Source organism: Carassius gibelio, chromosome B6 (genome assembly GCF_023724105.1).
Source record: "Carassius gibelio isolate Cgi1373 ecotype wild population from Czech Republic chromosome B6, carGib1.2-hapl.c, whole genome shotgun sequence".
NCBI classification, from domain to species: domain Eukaryota; kingdom Metazoa; phylum Chordata; class Actinopteri; order Cypriniformes; family Cyprinidae; genus Carassius; species Carassius gibelio.
Genome location: NC_068401.1, coordinates 6,875,400 through 6,898,243, shown reverse-complemented (window position 1 = coordinate 6,898,243; position 22,844 = coordinate 6,875,400). Strand labels below are relative to the sequence as shown.

General features: G+C 35.2%; 1 protein-coding gene across 1 annotated transcript in view; it reads left to right on the top strand.

Annotated features, from left to right (window-relative positions):
• Positions 1-2,343: 2,343 nt before the first annotated feature.
• LOC127958989 (contactin-4) overlaps positions 2,344-22,844 on the top strand; it is an 82,924-nt gene continuing 62,423 nt past the window's right edge. The window contains exon 1 of the mRNA XM_052557984.1: positions 2,344-2,470. The gene's annotated coding sequence lies outside the window, so the exon portion shown is untranslated. The remainder of the gene's footprint in view (positions 2,471-22,844) is intronic.

The following is a 22,844-nucleotide window of genomic DNA, read 5'->3' as shown; positions in this document are numbered from 1 at the left end:
CAAAATGGAATTATCAGCATCATGTGACTTCAGTGGCACATGATCCTTCAGAAATCATTCTAACATGATTTGCTGCTCAAGAAACATTATTTAATTAGCAGGTTTAACAAATGTTTTGCTACTTTATATTTTTGTGGAAATGTTCAATTTTTTCATGATTTTTTAAAGAAGAGAATGTTCTGTAAAAGCTGCTTTTTGTAATTTCAATTCCTTTATCTTTATATTTCTTTACTCTCACTTTTGATCATTTTAATCAGTTTCTTTAGTATCTTGTTGATGCATTCTGTTTCTCTTTAAAAAAAAGTTTCTCTTTATCACACTCCTCTTTATCCACTGTCTCCCATAAAGTACTTTGTAGATCGATGTAAACTCAGCGAACACAGTAAAAACGAGTCCCAGTTGGTTATTAAAATGTAGAACTTCAGTCAAAGCACTACAAAATCGCCCACTAACCAAAGCCTGTTTATCTCCACCCACCTCCAGCAAACTGCTTTAGGAGTCATTTTTAGAAAAGGCCAGATAGGCGTAAACATCAAAGCGAAGTGAAATAATGTGCAGAATAATCAACACCCAGCCATTGTGTAAAAGTCACTTTCACCGTCAACCTTCAGAATCATATAACACTCCTGAGCCAGTCATTCATCTGCAAGCTTCAGCAGTATCAGGAAGTTCATTGTGTAACATTCAGCGTCCCACCGGATTTTGTGGTAATTACATGAAACGAATATCTTAATTGTATGAATGTGTCTGATAGCTGTATATTTGTCCTGGGTGTAGTTTATATTCCTGGAACTCTTGACACTCTCTCTCTCTCTTTTTCTCTGTATTTCCCTGTAGATAATGAAATCGAGCTTTGTGGTATCCTTGCCATATCCTTTCTATTTCCGTTGGTGGTTTTTCACTAGGGAACTTGGAGTATTGATATGCGAACATTCAGAGCTCAAGTGATACCCTCCGGAGGACAGTTCTTTGCATACATGTCCCTTCAGGTTATAATGTGTTAAGTTAATATTACTTTAATGTTCTTTTATACTATGTGTGCCTTTGTTGAAAAATAAAAGGACAAGCCAAACATCTGCTTGCTTCCACACGTTCGGGAGATTGCAAGGATCCTCATCTGTCTGCAGGAAAGGGTACAGAACCCATCAGAAAAGGTCACAATTACGGCGGAAGAAAGTACAAAGAGACAAATTCCCTCATGTCAGGTCTTTTCCAGCTATGAGGAGAGAAAACCACTGAAGAGAAATCTGTCTCTGACTGTGAGAGTTTGTGGCTAATGATGGTTTCAATTGAAAGACAACGAGGAAACCAGCCATCCTACTCAACTCTTTTTAAGGAATAAACCAAGGAAAGGTAGTTTCAACAGTTGGCATTGAGTGATGTGAGCAGCGAAGTTAAACAACTTCTTTGAAAACACAAGCCTCTTACTTTACAATAAGCTTCCATTAGTTCATGTATTAACTAACATGAATACACAATTAACAATACATTTATTACAGTATTAATTAATCTTTGTAAATGTTAATGAAAACACCGTTGGTCATTGTTAGTTTGTTAACTTAAATAATGTTAACAAGCACAACTTAAAATTTTAATAATGCATTAGTAAAATGCTGTAATAATAAATGCCATAGAAGTATTGTTTATCTTTAGTTAATGTTAACTAATTATAATAAGTAGTTAACTGATGTTAAATGAACCTTATTGTTATCAAATACAGTAAAAAAGTATTACAGTTTACAGTAATGTTCATTAATTTAAGTAAATTATTTATTTCTGTAATTTCAAAGCAGAATTTTCAGTCACATGATCCTTGAAAAAAATAATTCTGATATGCTGATCTGATGCTCAAGAAACACATTATTATCAATGTTGAAAACTTTTTTTTTTCAGGATTCTACATTTTCTTTAGAATAGTATGAGAATCAGAAAATATATTTCTAGTTGTAATAGGACTACAACAAAGCTCACGTCTAAATAATTAAATAATAAGCACCTGCAAAAAAAAACAACAACAAAAAAAACCACTTCGTTTATTTACACAGATATATTTCAGAGGGTTCCGTTTAACCTGTCTTTTGTCGTTTTGGCTGTGACTGATAAATATAGTTCTCTTCACAAAGAAATGTCGTGCAAAACACTGACCTCATGGCATATGTTGACACCGCAGACTTGACAGATGAAACTTTAAAAATGTGCAATGTGCAGTATACCAGGTGAATATGGATAAGGACTAGCAAATCATTTCGAAATCACAGGTAGTTCATTTAGATATGGATTTGGACAAACTGATCGGTTCCTCAATACAGTGTGGCTGAAAATATGGTGTAAAGCAGGGGAGGGGTTTCGTTCAGTTAAGAATAGCCTACATGCGCTTTGAGAGGAGACAGGCAACAGTTCGGACAGCAGACCACATCGCTCCCCACTGTCTCCATTCACGGCATTTACTGGAACCGAGCTTGATTCAAAGGTAAGGCGATCGATTTCATTACTACAATGTATTTATCCAGATATAAATGATATGTTTAGGACATCTAAATAGCTGATTAACTGATGTTATTTTGTATAGTGCGGTAATAAGGGTTACGCGCTATTACGCGCCGCGCGTTTGCTGCGTTTTATGAGTTACACTGGAATCCCTCACCTGAAGGACACTTATGTTCCAGCCGTTACTCTACAGCGTTAACATATCATTCATTCTTCAATCTTGTGAATTGTTAATCAGACACGACCGAGTGTTTCATAAGTTTAAACTCGTATCTGTTAGATATGTTCGATGTAGCGTTCTAAAATGCACATGTGACAGTACGTGCGTGTATCCGACCTGGAATATGCGTCGTACATGGCGTGTTCTTGGACGTACTTGAGACGCGTTTTTAAAAGTTGTACTGTTTTTTAACAGTTCTGCCTCCTAAAAGTGACACCACATACAAAAATTAAAATGCTGTTATTCCTCGGTCTCACGACGTACCAAAACAGTATTACTTCAATTATGTTGTGGAGCGCTATCTCAGTCACTACTCACCTGCATTATATGGGGGAAAATGGTCAGCTATCACGACGCGACGCGACGCATCGGCCAGAGACGTCTGTCTGATGCATGTTTCAATGATAAAAATTGGAGCAGACGGAACGCGTCCTCTGTGAACCCCAGTGCTTTAATTTGGTATATCATGGTCGTCTTTATGAGATCAGATGGACTGTTACACTTTGTCATTGCCAGATGTACAGTGAAAAGTGCTTCAAGTTCAAGGCCGTTATTTTCTAGTTAGGTGAACAGGTTGTGTGAATGTTTTCTATCAAATTAAACAAGAGAACATGCTGCAGGTGATACCATTTCTATCATCCATTAACATGATCACAAAATAAATAATGCCCGATTTGATGGCATGCTGTCTTAATAAACAAAATAGTTTGTGTGGATGTTATATTACTTCAATTTATGTAAATCCTCTATATTGCTATAAAACGTTTGCTGCATTTGAGTACTTGCCTATCTCCTGTGAATGTTTCTGGGAGGATGCTTGAGATTCCCATGAGTATAAATACCACAAGCTGAATACATAATGATTAGGACAAGTGTGTGTGCGCACTTGCTTTTCTGTATGTCTGATGTCATTCTGTATGGTTGATTATTGAAGTACAGCAGCCTATTTTGCCATATCTCCAGATGGTGTTGCGTGTATAACCTTCTGCCAACATCTGCTAATAAAGCAACTTTCCAGAGAGATAACTCTTAATGTATCATCCTCCCCCAACCAACCAACACACACACTTACCAAAGCTATGATTTTGAACTGAGAGCACACTGCACTGGCTTCTTTCTGCTGACTATTTGATTTGTATTAACAATAATAGTAAACTGAAAATGTTGGCCTAATTCACAAAATGTGCATATGTACATGAATTTGTTCCTTTTTCTAAATGAGCAACCGTTTGCCTGAGATCCAAACATTAATCATCTATTAGTCTGTATAAAAGATGTTAAGCTGATTTTTGAGGATGGCACACTTGGTATTTTATTAGTAGATCTTGCTGCGTATGCTATCAGGCAAGAATGCATCCTTAGAGAGTTTCATCTGTTTGTAAGATTGTTTAGAAAGCCCTTATATGGATATAGTTTGGGGTGTGTTTTATGCAAATTATCTTAAAATCGTAGGCAGACAGTTGCTTATTTAGAATACTCCAGATTTATTGACATTAGAATGAGGTTCTGAACACATTCACATTTGTACACATGTTGTGAATTAGGTAAGAAACGTAAAATTTTGAAACTTAGAATAATCTACGCAATTATTAGTGAATTAGACCCACTGACCCAAATTAACTCCTGTGAATCTTTAGGGCTATGCTTAATTTGTATTACAATAACATTCTTTCTTTCTTTCTTTCTTTCTTTCTTTCTTTCTTTCTTTCTTTCTTTCTTTCTTTCTTTCTTTTATCAGTTATTTTGCTTGATTTTTATGTGATGGAAAACCTGGAAAATCTGAGAATTAAAAAAAAAGTCTTAGTTTAGTCATTGGGATTTATTTGGTCCATATGATTTTTCCGTTGTAAAATATTGAATATTTAAACAGTGAATACCTATTTGGCTATTGGTTAGCTTGTGCCACGTAAGCAGAAATATAAAACAATTATGGGAAGTGAATAGGTTTAATTTTGAAATCATGTTAATTTCAAAGTCATAAAGGCTTGTCCACATCAAGGACAATTACTACAACAACAACAACAAAAGAAAACACAATAATGAACTCCACACCACAATTTAAACAATGATGACATGCAATAACAATATTGTCTGAAACTTTTTCAGAGGTGTTTTTTGATGAATGATAAAAAACGTTGACAGCCAATCAAAGCCACCAAACTTTAAAGATCTTGAGCATTTAAAGTGGTAGACAACAAAACATCAGCACATACTTTTAATAAACAGAACCTTAAAGTCCGTTCCTGTGGACAGTAATATGATTATCACTATAGCTGCCATTCTTGGTGTGAACTGCAATTAAATGACTGAGAAATCAGGGAAGTCCCTTTGGTCAAACGTATGGAATTGGAGATTTTAGCTCTGGAATTGTCTGCTTTACTTGGTTATGAGTGTAGATTACAAGCCACTCCAGCTGTGGGATTGAAGTCTACAGGCCTCATCTCCAGCAAGGTGATAGTGATCTTAGTGATAGATGGTACAGTGCTGTGGTTGAGCACCTCCAGCAAACTGCTGTCTCCTCATGTCACAACTCACATATCATAAGCAGCTGCCTCCATTCGGGTGTAAGTCCACCAGTTCCCTTTGAAAATAAAACATGCTTGTTATATATTACAGGATCCTTAAATGTTGGAAGGAGCTATGATTGTTTACGCTGTTTACAATCGCCAGATGCGACACATGTCTTCAATACATTGTTTACCCTATAAAGCTCACTCTAACATATTTGATATGCAATTTTCTAAGGCCTTTAATCAAACTGATCAAAATATGTCTGAAAAACCTGTAGTATACAATCTACTGCATGCCTTTTGTCATCTGATTGATAGTGTAGGTCTATGCCTTTTAGAAGTAAAAGGCCTTTTAGTATCATGGGACAGAGAAATCTTTACTGATTTTTATAAATAAAACATAAGATAACTTTTTAATTTGTTAGTATTTTAAGATTAATACTTAGCAACAGTTGCAACATTGTTTTCTGAGTTTTATTTTATATGTCAGGCCTTGCATGGTTAAAATAGAAAATTATGTATTGGATCCAGACGTGGACCCAGATATGCATGTTATCTGACATTTAGCAAGCATTTCCCATGGGTGCTGATATGATATGCATTTATATGCATAAGGAGGACATTTGAAGGTACTTGGAGAGGACATAAGGTAGTTTTTTTTTTTTTTGCTAGTTTTTTTTTTTTTTTTTTTTTTAGGAGATGTGATTCTACTGCCCTAAAAGCCAAAATATTCCAGTACACCACTAAAAACACTGGAAGGTCTGATTGATCGGTAAACAAGCCCAACAAGATGATGAAATGCCCTAATAAGAAGCACTCTCCTCAAAGAAACACGTTCCTATTTTTGCCAGAACAAAGATTGGCGCTCTCCAAGTGTTTCCCAGGGTGAGTTTTGAAGAGGAAGATGCTTTAATTGGTTCATGTTGAGACAAATAGTTTTTCCAGTAGAGTTATGGAGAAGGGTGCCAGACATGCCGTGTCCACACCTTGGTTTGATTTGTTTTCAAACTGTAATTTGCTTTTCTCAGCAACTTTTTTTTTTGGCGCCCCCCACCCCCAAACCCTTTCACTCACTTGCTCCGATTTAATGCTTCTTGGCAGCATGCGCAAGGTTCATGAATAAATCAGAGCCCTCACTGTCAATGCTTAGAGCAAGAGGGAATGGAATTATCATGTTCCGTACAGTTTTCATCCGAAAAGTACTTTCATCATTCTCTTCTTCCTCCCGTGCTAAAAATATTGCGAGTGGTTAATGCCACAGTATGTTTTAAAAACATGGCTTATCGGCAGCTTTTTAAATATTGACCTGCATCATATTTTTATTCATCCAAATAATAGTATTCGTTATCCATTAATAATCCAGGCTTTGAACAAAACAGCAACTTTCTGATATTCCACACAATATCCTGTAAGAAGGCTTTCGAATTGTCTTCTGCCAGTGGTCTATTTTCAACTGTACATCCTTTGAGATTACTGTGGTATCATCCTTTCTGAAAGAGAAGGTTTGATTTATGGTCCTGAGGAAGAAAAGGAACTGGTGAAAGGCTTGCCATTGTTCTTCCTGAACAATAGTATTACAAAAGGACATGTTTTACAATGCGTTTCCATGTTCACCTTTTTAAATTGTTGCAAAATCGTCCCTGATATCTTGGAGAGTAGAACCAAAAAAACTATTTAATTGGAATTATTGGGAGCAGAAATGGTCTAGTAAACTATCATGGCACCAATGAAGTATGGGTAAAGAACCATAGCGCCATAATTAAGTTTACAGCTCCAGGCTTGAGTGGATTTACTGTTTTAAAATGCTTTTGAGGTCTTGTAAGATATTTGGTTTGGAATTTATAACCATATTTGACATAATTTTGGCTTTGTATGGCCATTAAAGTCAGGAGAACTTGTAACTCCTCACACACAATGGCGTCTGCTGCTTCAGGGGTCCATGAGAAAGTTCAAATTGAAGGATATACCCACCGAGTGTTTCTAAGATTTGCATGCAAATTTCTCCCTCTAGCCTAATTATTTTGCTCTAACAACTATTCAGAGGCTTGCGAGCCTCATTTAAACCTTTAAAGAGTTTACTGGCTCATTTTTTTCATCTTAGTTTACTGGCACCGGAAGAGTGCCTTTGGAAGGTTTTTTATTTTATTTTTTTATTTTATTTTTATTTTTTTCATAAAGTCTTTCTTAATTATTTGGAGTGCAAGTAAAGTATGTTAAGAGGATTATAAAGTTTCCTGTTTAATTTACATTGCATTATTTTTGCATTATGAGTAGAACCAAAGTTATTTTGCAAACTTAAAAGTTTCTTAGGTTATTAAACTTTTCAAATGGAAATAAGCCATGTTGCACACAAATATACTTCAGAAATGAATATAATTTGTTTGTTTTATTGCTTTTAAGGAGCAGTTTGTTAGGAATAAACACGAAGGGCTCCATCCAGAAGCCGATACAGTTGGGTGTGTGTGTGTGTGTGTGTGTGTGGAAATGGCCGTTGGCTAATATAGTTGACTCATATGCATAGTTTGTCGTAACTGAATAAGTATGAATCATTCTGCATCTTTATTAAACATGCATGTGCAACAACGTAGACTCATAAATGTTTCAGTGCACCATTTTTTGTGAAGTTACTGGAAAATAAAAACTCTTACTGAAATTTCCTTTGTGGCTGGGCTTTCTCACAGGGTTTCTGACCCTTTTTACACTTTATGCATGTTTTAGATGTATAACAAACAAAGGCCATTATTAATGTAGTCCCACCAGAACATGCTTATCACAAACTGCATGACACTGATTTGTATTGTTCTGTTTGTGTTAAGAGTTCTGACAAGTTTTATCTAAAGCGTTCACTCTGCACAGTCCCTACGTCCCACTCCAATGTGCAAAAATCAAGCATATGCCAGTCAAAATGTCATGCCAGTCAAAATGGCTCATCGGGCTTAGCCGCATTTCAGGGGATCGGAATGAATATGTGTGGACCTGTGTGCTATTTTTGTGTGTAGGTTAATTCGTCCAACCTTTTTGTAATGCAGTCATCTTCAGCCCAAGTATTAACATCACATTAACTCCGAATGAAATTTCTGAGCTTCACTCCACTGCGGAGCGACGGGGATGTAATTGAGAAAAATCCCACAGGAAACTGCTAGTCTCGTATTAACTTTTTTCATCTCTTGCCGCAAATAGCTTAATGTACCATTGCAAAATGGGAGGCTTCATTCATTTCAGTGATTCCCCATGTTACCACTCGACTCCAAATGTCCAAATCAATCAGCGTGGTGTATGATGAAGACAATGAGCCTCTATTTGACATATCTTGTAGAGATGGAATCCATGTCTGTGGAGGTAAATTCCAACATCATCATGGGTTGAATTACCGAATCCATTCTGCAAGGTAGACTGATGCGAGCCTGGTCACGGTTCACTTTACTGGAACTTTTTTCTTGTCTTCACTGATGAAGTAGCCTTTCGGGATGAGCAAAACTACATAATTTCAAAATCGATTAGCCAGTGGGTTGCCTGTATAGCTAGTCGACTGAGGAAAACCTAGTGTATTTGAATTGTTCTAAGTTAAATCGATGCATCAATGTTGGAGTTCAACCAATAATTTCACTATGGTTTAAATCTTTGACATGGACTTATTCAGTCAATATTAAAGATATCAAGGTTACATTTTCACAAATTGGTGTTTCCCTTTGTTGTTGAAGTATAATTTTATGTAGAAAGGAGAATCAACAAAAAATTATTTTAGCTGGGTTTTCACAGCCAGTGTCAAAATGTCTTCCTGTGAAGCAAAGCTTAATTTTCAGCATCATTACACCAGTCTTCAATTTCACATCATTTGTCAGAAATGATTCTAATATGCTGATTTATTATCAATATTGGAAACAGTTTTGCTGATTCATAATTTTTTGAAAATGTAAAGACAGACAGACAGACAGACAGATAGATAGATAGATGCACAACACAAACAATGTATGATTAAAATGCCTCTATTCGATAACTTTTGTTAGTCTTTGTTTAGTCTATTACAGTTCCTGGATTCGGCAAAATAAGCTGTGCACCCAATTAATGTGCATTGATACTTGAGTCATTCAGGTGTAAATAATGTGACTGAAAGGAATGCTATAATCTCCATCTGTTGCCAGACAGTAAGCATATTATTTCTTATCGTATGGCTGTGACAGTCCTTTTATTTTTCTAAAAACCAAAAAAATGCAAATCAATGAAATATTGCACATGGAGCTCAAACAAACAGAATGTGTTAGAGACACCCGTGAAGTAGGTTAAGCATTCTCTAAAATGTGAATCTGTAAGATTAGGAAAGTGCTGCTGTCTGTAAGAAGTGGCATTATCCATGAAGCATAGCTCAAATTTTAATTCTATCTTCTCTGTTTTTCCCCTGTATTCTTATTCTTTTTAAATCATATTCAGTTTTATTTTTTTGAGTTCATATATAGTTATCTCGGTTGCTGCTGGTTTACAGATCTCCCTGGAATAAAATGGCTCATAAGCTAATAATAGAGTAATGTATAGAAAAATGTTTGAGTTTGAGTAATGTATGTAGCTACTGTAGGTGTGTGTCACATGTGTCTCAGTTTTGCCCATTTATTTAAGAAAATTCCGCTAGCTGATAGCATGTAAATAGCAAAATCTGGCACTCTAATTTAAATCTGGACTTAAACCTAAAAAACATAAAGGAAAAAGAAGAAAAGTAAAACAGAACTAGTTATGATAGACAATGGATAAGAAATAATAGTAGGCTAATTAATGGTAAACTTGTTGGTAACACTTTAGAATAGGTAACACCTATTTGTTGCTTATTAGCATGCACGCTACTAGATTATTAGCCATGTATTAGTGCTAATTAAGAACATATTAATGCCTTATTCTACTTGACCTTATTCTACATCTCTAATCCTACTCAATACCTAAACCTAACAACTACCTTACTAACTATTAATAAGCAGCAAATTAAGAATTTATTGAGAGAAATGTCATAGTTAACAAGTGTTACCTATTCTTAAGTGTTACCAAATTGTTATTATTATTATTTTTGGCAAACAAATCAAAATCTTGGGACCACAGAGGTTTGTAGGGCCCACTGCTGGCCACAGGTCGAATCTTTTTATTTTTGTTAAACACACTATTTAACATGCAATCAGCAATCAGGAATTACAATAAATCATGTCACAAATCCCTTGGTGGTTTAGTCTAATGTTACCATATGACAAACAGAGAAAATACACCGGAATTGTTCAGTTTATTAAGTGATTTGGTGTTTTTGTATACATCATCTGCCGTGTGCTTTTTGAAAGACGACGCAAATTAGCACTTATAGCGGTGGACGGTACTCATGGATCAATATCCCCAGCCATTAAAGAGACCACAAGAAAGGAACTGAATGCAGCTCTGTGTACTCAAACCTGAATTTTGCTTGTGGCATAATAATGAAATATCAACAGGAACTCGACAGTTTAAATTTTGCATGATATGTGTTACATCATACTGACTGGATGAAAAATGTGTCTTGCCCATTTAGTAGTGAAAAAATATTGGATGGTCTGATCAACTCAAATTGGGTTAATATATGACATTTTAATCAATAGCTTAGGAAAAAGTCCTGATACGCATGTTAGGGAGATTTGAAAAGTCCCCGTCATGATTAAAGCTGTACACACTAAATAGATTTCTAATGAGCTGTTTCTCTGATGGACTGCTTACATCTGCAATAAAGCGAAGCCTGTCCCTCTTAGTACTAATAATTCAATGAGAGAATTTGCACACTGTTATGCAGTAAGAGAGGACAGAGGTGTGTGTGTGTGTGTATAAGGAGGAGTGTTGATTACCCATGACCATTAGTGCCGCAGCAATGGTCATATGGTGCCATTTCACTTGACAGCTGAAAAGGGAACAGAGGACAAATTCACTAAGAATGAATTGATGATAGCGTTATTTATTTGCATGTGCTGTCTGTGTCGTTTAAGTCACCAAAGAAATTGCGCAAATAATGAAACGTTGCAATCATGGCCAAAAATATGTGAATTCCATTTTGTTTATGCTGTGAGTTAGCAAATGAGTTTTATTAGGGGGAAAATTAGGAAAACAGGAATGGCTAACTATACATTATCACTGTTTTTACATGGCTATGTAACAAAAATGTACTTAATATATGAAATATTGATTTTAGTTGGAAAATGGTTGTTTTTCAGAAATATTTCACCACTGAATGCCACGATTGGCAAAACCAGAATCAAGTATTTCAGAGATCCATTTAATGATTCCATTTATGTTGTCATTCTTTAAACTTAAAGAATGTTTAGATACACTCTCTACCCAAATTGATAGAACATATTCACAAATATCTTAAAATTCCATTCCACAGATAGAAATTTGCAAGAGAGGGTTGTATACAATAGTATCGCGTATCAACGATAGTCAGAGATATCGAAAATAGCAGATGTCTCTGTCGATAGTCAAGATGATATTAGGCTAATTCTCCTATTAAAGTATTAAATAATAATAATAATTATTATTATTTGTATTTATTTATTTATTTTAGACTGCATATTATAATTCTGCTATCAAACAGCCAAGCTATTTCACTTCAGCACTGCATTTAACACGCGCGCGTGCAAATAATGATTAGAGCTTGTACCCGGTGAATGAGTCTTCATCTACAAACAGACGTATATCGTCTGCAGATATAAGGTATTTCATTGCACTTTAACAAGTAATCTGAATGGCTTAAATATGTGCAATATTTTAAACAAACTCTCACTGAGTTTAATGCCACAGATATGTTAGAATGCATCTCATTCTAGTTTCTGTGGCGGTGTGGCGGTCTCGTCATGGGGCGCGCGGTCCAGAGCACTATATGACTGATGCATCAGTTAAATTCAACTTTACTCCAAATATATGAACTTACCTGTTTTGAATACTTTATATTTAACATGTTTGTTTAAGTTTAATATTAGTGTTAAACTGTTGGACTTTAAATATACTATTGATTTTCACCGTTGACTGATTTTGCAGATCATTTAGACTTCCGTGACTTTATAACTTCCGTGCAAAGATGCAGATGAAATTAATATATATAATATACATATATATTCAATAAATGTTTTGTGTTCCACAGAAGCATTTTGGAAAGCAAGGTTTTGGAACAACATGGAGCTGAGTAACAGAGTTTACATTTTTGTGTGAACAATGAGTTTAAATATTCACTGTATGCCATTATCTCTCTATAGACTCATACATTTTGAACACAAAAGTGTTGCAACTTTTTATTGAAGTACTACTACATCTCGTATTCCATATGGTCTTTGACATTTTCTCTGGCCTATCTCGAGCTGTAGTCTGCGTGCTCCATTCATCAGCACCCGCTTGTTCTATCGTCAAAATGTCTCCACTCTTTATTTTCCAAGGCAACACAATGTTCCGCCGAAGTGAAAAATAACTCATGACATCTGTGATTATTCCAAACCTTTAAACTGTCTTTTTCTATTACACTTGCATTGGCGTGATTGATTTAACTTTATCTTCAGGGCCACAACATGCCTTCGTTTTCTCCGCAGTCGGCTTGCTTATGTTTGTAGCGATTTGGAGAAGCCTTTTTCTCTTTCTCCTCACCGGAATGGATTCATATGTGGCCCAAAAGCATGACAGGCTCGGCTTTGCAAAAAGAAAAGGCTTTTCTTTCTCTTTCTGTTGCTGGCAGCACTTCTGGTTCAAGACCTTTGTAGTAGCCTTCATTCCTCTGATTTATGCATTGTGGTTTCATTGAGGTGTAACGGAAAAAAAAGATCAACACAAAGGCTCTAAAAGCTCAAAAAAATTGTCTTCAGATAGAAACCGGCATATCTAAGCAATGCTCTGTTTTAGTAGAAAGTTTGTCCTGTAAACACAGGTAATTCTGAGGATCCACCGTCCTGCCATCTGCACCTTCACATATATAAATCACAATTTGATCTCTTTTTTTATTTTTTTTTGTTTAAGAGATAGCGGCCGTAATGCAGTCCCCAGCTGGTATTGAACCAGAACACAATGTTCTTGGCAAGGGGATCCTGATTTCCCAGCATGGACCTAAGATTGCAGTCCATAAATCATTTGGAGCGCCTAGTTGGAAGTGCCTCCTCCCTTTATTGGACACATTGGTTATTGTGCACCAACTTTGTCATTGGTATTGTCCCTGTGAAAAGTTGTAACTGTTTGTGGCATTGCCTGAATATGCTCGACTATATTACCTAGCAGAACGCTATTCGTCTTCACATCGCACGTATTGACTCGTAACTTTATATCGTAACACTGAAAATACAAGAGTTATGTCTAGCCAGCCTCTGGAGCTCATTTAGATTGGCTCTCGAGGAACTTAATAACTGGATTCTGTGTTGGGACCTTCTGGATCCCTGATGAGGATGACAGTCTAGTCCAGTGATGAAATCTGGGAGAAATCGCTGTAACCAGGATGGATGGTCCATGAGCAAAAGGTCTTGGAGACAATGGTAGCTCACATTCCACTGGGGCATAGAGATGATGGCTCATTTTTGGCATGGCTTCACAGAGTAGAAGCTCATTATTTTGTGCTTGAAAGAATCTCACAGATGGAGACTCATTCTCAGGTTTAATGTGAATGTTCTAAAGGACGAGTCCTGTACGGGATTCCCACGGGAGAGTTTTCATGGGTGAGTGGGAGTTTTTGAGAACAGTCTACAATCTACCATTATGTGGAGTGTGGCCCAATGTTTGCCAATTAGACCGTAATCTACCTGTATGAAGGGAAGAAAATTATTAAAGGAGACATTAAAGTGTCAAAGGACCAATGAAGGAACTTGGGGCTTTACAAGCTAACAGCTGTGGCCGACAACGCCACAGACACACCAATAGGGCACTGATAACTAGGGTGACTATAGCTCTTAAAATGGTTGTTGAAAGTGAGATTCGCTTTACTGATGAGCCACTTGTCGTTGTTTGTTTAATTCTTGTAATTTCAAAAATATGATTACTGTGTAATCATTCCAGTTCTCATATGGCCATAAACAGGTTTTCAGGACTTAAAATGGTGCTGGCAATTTAAAAGAACTGTAATTTCAGCCGTAGCAGAAACGTAATGTTAGTGTCCTAATTTCTACTCATCACATTTCCATTTACAGACGTACAATTACTCGCCAGGCTTGAATCAGTCACTGAGGTAAATTGTTTATCTGGCAGAGTGTCACTTGAATATGCTTAACAGGCCACTTTAGTCAAGCGGTATGGGTGCTATTGGATTTGATATTTAAATTGATTGTGATGATGAAAGAAAAGGCACTTTATTTTCAAGAATATTCGTAATTGCTTAAATGGTTTAATGCTTTAAATCCTAAAATAGACTAAAATAATTAAATATCTAAAACTGATTCAAATAAATATTTGATATGATGAATGAAAACAGAAATATTGATATATTAATATTAAAAATATATTTTACACTCAAAAGACACTAATTTATGTGTGAAATTCTTCACTTTCAAGCATTAATTCCCTCAATCTTTCAACATTTCAAATTCCCAAGCTTTTATTTAGGTGGAATACTACTGAAATGCTGTAAACTTCTGCAGGGGTTTGCAAACCCTCATTTTGGAAACCTTGATATAAGATATCAAGTTTTGTTTTCAGGGAAATCCCAAGCTTTTCACTATCGACTATTCTGAGCTGTGACTGAGTGGACAGTGGACAGGGAAAAACGAAAGTCAATTTTAATGATTTTAAGTGCATTCCAAAAAGAATCAGGCACCAGTAGAACATATGTTATTACATAATAACATTTTGTAACAAAACACAGATTTATGTTTGAGTGGTTATCAACAGATGAACATGCTCTCGAGTGCCAGATTGTGTAGTTCCAGCACCTACCGGCTGTGGCAAACTGGACCAGTATTTTGGAAAATGGAAATATATAGAGCAGAAAAGTCTTGGGGTGTACAGTAGTTGCTGCAACAGCACTTTTGCATGCTCAGGATTACTTTCTCAGATGAAAACCAAACTTTTAGCGAATGAATAAAGCTAGAATTAATAGCCTGTTTGATACAACGATTACATTTTATAATATTTAAGAATCATGTATTCTTCATTTTCACCATTTCTTGCTTTTTATGTTTTAATTTAACTATAAAAAGCTAATGATAGCTTGAGCTGTGAGCTTAGCCTTCTTAAGATACAGAGTTTTTAACAGTAAAACATACCCTGCTGCTTTTATATGACAATTTTCATGGATTTATTATCATGAATGTATATTCGTATAAAATGCTTGTAAGCTTATATGGAGCCTACATTTATAAAGAGCATATTGCTTCCTTGTGGGCTGTTACTGACAACAAGATAATTGAAGTTTTTAGCATGAGCTAAACCCCACCGCCATTAATGGAGCAGAAACAAAAACGCAGTTTCAATTATATAATCGTCTTCCACCAATAATCCTTCCTCTCTTCTAGGGTGAATGAGTCTCATATACTGTAGTGTTGATTTTAGACCTCATCTAATTCCAAGCACTAAAATCTCATTCTGCTTTTGTTGGTGTAAAACAGCAAGAGGATATGAATTATAAATACTGTCTCGGCTTGAGCAAGTGCAATTTCGTCTACATGCATATCAATCCCAAGTGCCCCAAACAAATATGCTTGTCACTTTGCATAATGTATAAGTTACAGGGCAGACTAGTTGTGACTGGTAGTGTAATGAGGAGGGTTACCTGAGCTCCCCCCTGCCAGCAGTGCAAAATCCGATGCTGGAAACTCAATCTCGTCATTTGAGAATATCAGTGTTGAGTCCATTTCGGTTTATTGCCCAGAACCAGTTGGTTTCAAGGACTAATTTTAAACCTTTGGAAGTGAAGGGTGTGTGGTTGGTTTCATTCAGCAGTGTGCTGGTTATGTGTTTCTAGATGCATTGGTTCGTTGCCTCATGTTGTGGTTAGCAGAGAATTAACTCTAAATTAAGCCTTTCATATTTGAAGATCTTGAGAGTTATTTGCTTCGTTCTTGTGATTACTTTGAGAACTGTGACAATAAAGTCTCGGCATTAGTCCACTTCAGGGACAAAATGGACCACTCGTCTATATGCACAAAATTATTACACCAAAGGATGCATTAAATTTATGAAAAGGGAATCTAGAGATATTTCCATTGTCACAAAATATCCAGTTAATGTAAACTCCATGCATCTATAATCCTGAAAAAAAGCAACATAACTGTTTTCAACGTAGATTGAGCACCAAAATAACACATTGATTTCACAGAGATTTCAGAAGGACACTGAAGATGTGAGAAATAGCTGTTAAAAATTCAGCTTTGCATAACATAAATAAATTACATTTTAAAATATACTAAAGTAGGGAAAAGTGTATATATATATATATATATATATATATATATATATATATACACACACACACAAATGTATATATATATATATATATATATATATATATATATATATATATATATATATATATATATATATATATATATATATATATATATACATATATATATATATATATATATATATAAATACTTTTCCCTACTTTAAAATGTAATCAATCAATATAAAATGTTTTATATATTATTCTTCTTATTATTATCATTATGGTCACACTTTATTTTAGGGTCCAATTCTCACTATTAACTAACCATTAGCTATGACTTTTGCCTCAATTAACTCCTTATTTGCTGCTTATTAGTAGTTTATAAGGTAGTTGTTAAGTTTAGGGCATTGGGTAGGATTATGGATGTCATGCATTATATGTACTTTATAAGCACTAATAAACAGCCAATATGTTAATAATAGACATGCTAATAAGCAACTAGTTATTAGTGTGAATTGGACCCTAAACTAAAGTGTTACCATTATTATTATTATTACAGAATCTTTTGGGTTAAAATCCTTGTCTTAAATCCTTGGCTTAAAAAGCACAATTATGCTATCATTGTTGAATTATTTTGAAATGGTACTAGTCTGTAATGTAATTTTGACCAATAATTTTGGGGACTACAGAGTGGTAGAGTGGAAATTATTTCAATCACATTTCTTAAAGGTACTCTTTGCTGTTTTATGTACAACTCTTAAATTAGCACAAAAAAGGGGCTTCTGAGTGCACCATTTACCTTTCCATTTGTGTGACATAAAATAACCCAATGTCCATTTAGAAAAACACTCTCTGTTACAGTTACAGAGAAGCAACCTCTCTGTTCTCACTATGTAAATCTTGTGCAAACTTGTGTGATAACTCCACACAGTCAACTTGCTGTGGGAATGTATGTCTGAATGAGTCTAAGAGCTGACCTTGCTGCTCTGATGCAGCCAGATGGTTAAGTGCAGTAAACACAGAGAGGGTCAGAGCACACAGAGACCTCTGCCACATGGTGCAGTCAACACAGCGGGATTGCACGGATCAAGGCTCGATCAGGGCTCTAATGCAGATGGTTGTTCCTGTGGAAATCCACATCAGAGTTAAAGTTAAATATGGTCTGATCTGCCTGACTTTGACAGGTGTTGAACCAACTCAGAATGGTGATTCTAGAATTTGAAATAACAGAGAAATGTTCCCCTTACTTGGCCTGGTTAGTTTCTTTTACCTAAATAGCAGTTTAAATAAACAAACAAACAAATCAAGCAACAGTATGAGAAGAACCTAGTAACATTAAAACACAGAAATTTGACAATTTTTCATAAAAAAAAAAAAAAAAAAAATATATATATATATATATATATATATATATATATATATATATATATATATATATATATATATATATATATATATATATATATTTACACTGCTATTTGACCTTAGTCATGATTCAATTAAAGGCACCAGACTCTACACAAATTAAATGACATTTTTTGAAGTGCATGTTTAGATTAGAGTTTACAGCATTTATTTTCATGTCTTGTTTCGGTACTTCCTTGAGACCTGGACTGTCCCATCAGACTGGTGAAAATATCATTAACTGCAGCACATGATTCTTGATTCTCATACCACCTGACAAAAAAAAAGTGTGAAACTGCTTTAGCACATCCAAAGCTCCAAAGATGTCACACAACAAGAAGTTAAAATTGTTTTGAGCCTGTTTTGGACCTGTGGTGGGATGAATTGATTGCAGGTTTATTTAATCTCTTTTTATGTTTCATATATTGTAGGTAGTAATATGATTGATGTGGTTACTGTATCTTTAGATATTTTAAGCATTTGTACCCATACTGTCCTAAGGAAATTGTTCACCCAAAAATGAAAATTTGCTAAATCTAAATCAGGAGAGTTGTCATTTTGATTACTTGTGGATTATTGTGATGTTTTAACAGCTGCTAAAAAAATAAATACAAATATGATGATATAAACACATCTACATCCTAAATTTGTAAATTTTCACATTTTCACCAAAATTTACATTTTGTACATTTTTGGGTCAACTACTCACTTAATGTTTATTGAATTGTTTTTATTAAGGTGCACCTTGTTAATAACCCATTGAGGGTATTTACCCACCTTTTTTGGCACATTTAGTAATTTGTTGGTGCTGTACCAACATGAAAAGTCCAAGTGTAAATGCACTCAAAGTCGAAGACAGAATGGTAATCTGATCTCCTGAGGTGGTTGGAGTGCATGTCTTATGGGAATAGTAGATTGAATTTATATCCGTTTTGCAGAGATGCATTAATGTGGTCAAATGTAAATGGAATGTGCATACTCAGTAGCAAAGCAATGTGTAAATCTTCATAACAAAATATAAATATTCCCATAATATTATAACTGCTAGAAACAATAGACCTGCTTAGTTAGCTTCATTATCAAGTTTAGAATCTGCATTGTTATTTTACATATTTTTTTCCCAAATACAGCTTTTGTCACATGATTGCCATCTGCTCCAGCTTTCCGAGTGATCCTCCCGTGCTCTCAGTGCCATCTAACTGAACTGTCGACTGGCTTTCCCAGCGACATGACCTTGAGTGGAGGGTTGCCATGCTCTTCATAAACTGGAGTTGACAGAGCATGGATCTAGAAATGGCATCCTCTCAAATAATCGCCATCTCCTGTTGGACAGGTCCTAGCGGGTCGCTGTAAGGACAGCGTCTCATTCACCTAGAGATAACATTTGAGTGACATTAGCTTTAACAGGAGCCAAGGCGTCTGTTCTCATAAAAGCGGGAGAAAAACCTCCAGCCATGGCAGAAGCGACTGTCCTTCAGCCTTTATCTCGCAGGGTCTTGCTGTGTGTTCTGGAATATCTTATAAGACCTGGCTTTACATTTGAGGTATTTTAAATGAGCATGACATCCCCAGACCAGCTAAATCTTTGCTATCCTGGTTCAGGCTTATCTTCATATAGACAGATGAAACCACACTTGAGAGTACTATTTATGCAGTGAACATCACTGATATGGTGAGAATCTCACATTTGCATTGAGTTCAACCAAATGTTCAACCAAATTTTGTGAAACAAATGCAACAGGTTGAACAGTGGCATATATAAACTGATATTACTGATCAAATAATTATCAAATTATCAAAAAATATATTTATTACATATGTATATAAATGGTAATATATATTCCTATATATATATATATATATATATATATATATATATATATATATATATATATATATATATATATATATATATATATATAATAAAATGTTTTTACATCAAATTTTTACTATATTTTAATGTATTTTAGTTAAATAAAGATAGCCTGGGTGAGCATATTTTCTTTCAGAAGATTCTTCAGGTATTTCAATTTTTATTCCAATTTCTGTAACTAAAAACATTTATGAAATTAAACAGATACTAAGATACAGTATATATGAGATAAAAGCATAAACATGCAGTTCCTGTCTACATACATTTATTAATGCATTTATGCTTTAGAGTTATAATGTGATTTCTTTCAATTTAAAAACCTAAATTTTCACTGATAGGGTGTCCTGAATGCTAGAGAGGTTGAATAGATTACCATTCGCCTCCGTGTCTAGCTTACAGAGCCAAGGTGATAAGTCCTCCCTATTAAGGGAGATAACTTTGATTAATCATACTGAATTGCTTTCATTAGGGTGACTGAAGTGGAAGCATACATATAAAAGACATTCTCAGCATCTTCTCTTAAACACACTGCTCAATGCTTTTGCTAACACCCATGCTGGCTATTGAAGAACCGAACAGTCAGGAAATCAAAGGTGGTTGTAAAAGCAAGGTGAAATAGGTCAGTCATTCTGCTCTGCATTCGTGTTATTTCAGTCCAGACGTGGTTACGCAACTCACCAAGACAAAGTTGTTATTATTCCTTTGAACTTAATTACGCTTGATGATATTAGGACGCTTTCAGCTGCAAGAAATTGGTGTGTTTCATTTCATCGGATAAGAAGCTTCAAGTGAAAGCAATATTAAAGATGAATTTTTTGAGATGGCCAGAAGCATTTCTCAGGAGCCATTATGAAATAATGCATAGAAAAATATCACCGCAATAAGACTTAAAAAAAAAAAAAAGAAAAGGAAAAGAAAACATAAAATGCTAGCAATTGTCTTTTGCAGTAAACACATTTTGGCTGGCTTACAGTTGTAATAAATTCATTCATTTGACAATATGCCAGCGTTATTATTTTGTGTATATACTCATGTCACCCTCTAGCACCGTCTGTCTCTGTGCATGATAATGATTGCTGTAGAAGTCTGTATATGGTTTTATAGGAGGGAACTTTTTAATATTCATGTCTGCTCATGCTGCTCACAAAGCGTTGGAAGAATTTTGGATCCCTTTTCTTTGACTTGGCCAGACATACCAGACTTGTCAGAAGAATTTCTAAATGATGTCTGTAAAATGAAGCTGCAGGCATTTCTGATTGAATTCCAGCTTTGGGTTTTGTATCTAGTTTGTAAGTGTATTGAACTGTTTGATAGTTACCTTGTACTAACAAGCTCTTAGTAGCAGCATTTAAAGATTTAAACGGAACGTTCTGTCATAATTTTCTATTCATATAATGAATGTTCAAAACAACATCGGACCCCAGTGACCTTCATTATAAGTGGAAAAAAAACACGTGTTCTTTTATGTTTCACCAAACATGTTCTTTTATGTTTCACAGAATAAGGAAAATCACAGAATTTTTGACTAAACAGTCATTTTAAGGTTGTTTTATACATTTTCTGGCCGTGATCAGATGTTGGTTCCTGAAGTTCTAACAAAGGTCAAATATTCATAATGAGGAAGAACATATTTCATTCTTGTAGCTGGATTTGTGCAATTGAATATTAATATTCACAGTCACATCTGAGGCATTTTAATTATAGCAAGACACATGCTTCGGTTTCTTTGGATTACGGTTTTAACGACAAATGGTTGGATACCCCAGGGATTTGTCCTTGGAGATGGTGTCTGTGCAAATTCTCACGATGAAACAGTTTATCTCGAAATGAAAGAAATTGTCATTTCTCACCCACAATTTTGTTCCGATCCCATATGCTGTTGTTTTTTTTTTTTCCCCTGTGAAACACGTAAAACAATTTTAATTGTGAGTTCACTGTGTGTTTGGTCATTGTTTGAGGTTGAAAGTGCATGGTCACTGTAGATCATAGTCAGAGTAGTGTTTAATTTTTGACAGGAATGAAAACAAGGCTGTTATTAATAAAGTACAATGCATTGAACAGATTGTACTGTTATTTAACAATGTTCCAAATGTTCAGAAACGTCTTTAGAGAAAATGTTTAGACAAAACTCCATAAAACAGATTTGAATGTTGTAAAAGTTGCAAGACCTAGAACCTTTTTATAGTGGCTGCCGTTGTTAAGACTGTATAACAAGTCTGTCCCTCACAGCACTGTTTTCATATGTGTTAAATTCAATATGGGCTCTAACCTGATTATGGTCTATGGACTGTCGTACACTCTCAGAGAAAAAAAAAAAGGTACAAAAGCTTCTCTTGAATGCTCTCCAATGATCTCCAAAAGGTGCATCTTTGTACCTAAAGGCTGTATGTTTGATACCTTAAAGGTAAATATCAGTACCTAAATTGTACATATTAGTTCATAAAGTGTACCTTTTTAAGGTGTACCTCCCCCAGTGATAGTTTTTGTACCTTTCTTTCTGAAAGTAATTGTAAAAGAGATGTATGAAGATCATTCATTACAGAAAAACAACATACAGGTTTGGAACGGGATAAAGAAAATGGCATAAATTAAACAACAACATTTATTTATTTATTTTTTGTTGTTGTTTAGAGGGAAATGTTCCTTTATTTCACAATGTTTGTGATGAGCAATCAAACACAACTGTGTCTCGTGAGTAGTCACAAATCTTTGAAAATCATTGTAGTGCTGTTGCTTGCCATTTGTTTCCTATGTGAAAGAGACATCAAGAGAATAATAACTAAATCTATCCAACCCTTAAAAGCAAACTAAAAAGTAAAAACAAAACAGTGTGCTTTGATTGCAGTGAGCACACGGTGATCTCAGACGGTCCACAGACAATCTTTCTCGGCGCTCTCAGGTTGCCCTGTATCTCCGGATGAATAGATGTGATTGCTCGTCTGGGCTGAGAGCTCAGACTTCTCCTGATCCAGGCTCGTGATATTTATAGTATTTGTAGCTGTGCTGCAGGAT